This window comes from Ambystoma mexicanum, chromosome 5q (assembly GCF_040938575.1).
Source record: "Ambystoma mexicanum isolate Mex_15411 chromosome 5q, UKY_AmexF1_1, whole genome shotgun sequence".
Classification (NCBI taxonomy): Eukaryota; Metazoa; Chordata; class Amphibia; order Caudata; family Ambystomatidae; genus Ambystoma; species Ambystoma mexicanum.
This window is the reverse complement of record NC_090933.1, coordinates 1,248,412,623-1,248,413,364: the sequence shown is the minus strand read 5'-3', so window position 1 is coordinate 1,248,413,364 and position 742 is coordinate 1,248,412,623.

Below are 742 nucleotides of genomic sequence, written 5' to 3'. Positions count from 1 at the left end.
GTAGATGGCACTTAATATTTCAAGGCATTGATGGAACCAATCGGTAAGACCATCAGGGGAATTTGAAGCTAGCCCACTTTTTAGCAAGCTCCAAATCGAACCCTCTTCCGCCCGAGCAAATCCATTCTAGGAAATCTAGATGTTTACATTAAACATCGATTCCAACAACACCAGACGCAGTTCATACCTTAGGACTGGAGCTGGGACACTAGGTGGCAGTCCCAAAACCTTTCTCCAAAACACTCCCTCAGACTTACACCATTGTCCTTTAAGAGCAAAGAATGAAACCTCAGCACCATATGTTATGTATCATTCAGACCCCCTTTTTGCAATAAAACTCTTGTATGGGAATTATTGAGTAAAATCCAAATTTCATGTTTACACAGCTTCCCTGAGAGGCCAAAGCCTTGATCTTTAATTTTCTTTCCCACTAGCCATTGCATAATATTCTCCCTAGGAACAATTGGGAAACCTAGGTCCATGAAACTGTCCACTTTCCTTATGCAAGTTTACAATTTTTGCTTTTGAGACATTTATTGTTAACATATTCTTTTTAATAAAAGTCTCCAATGCCTTCAACTGCGTCTGTAACCCTACTGGCGTATAATCCATCCGGATCAGACCATTAGCGTACAATAAGTAATTTACCCTTCTGTCATTCAGTTTGGGGGGGGAACAAGTTGATATCCTTGAAGGTGTCACCCAGGTCAGAGTGAAAAAGGAGGAATAGAATTGAGACCAA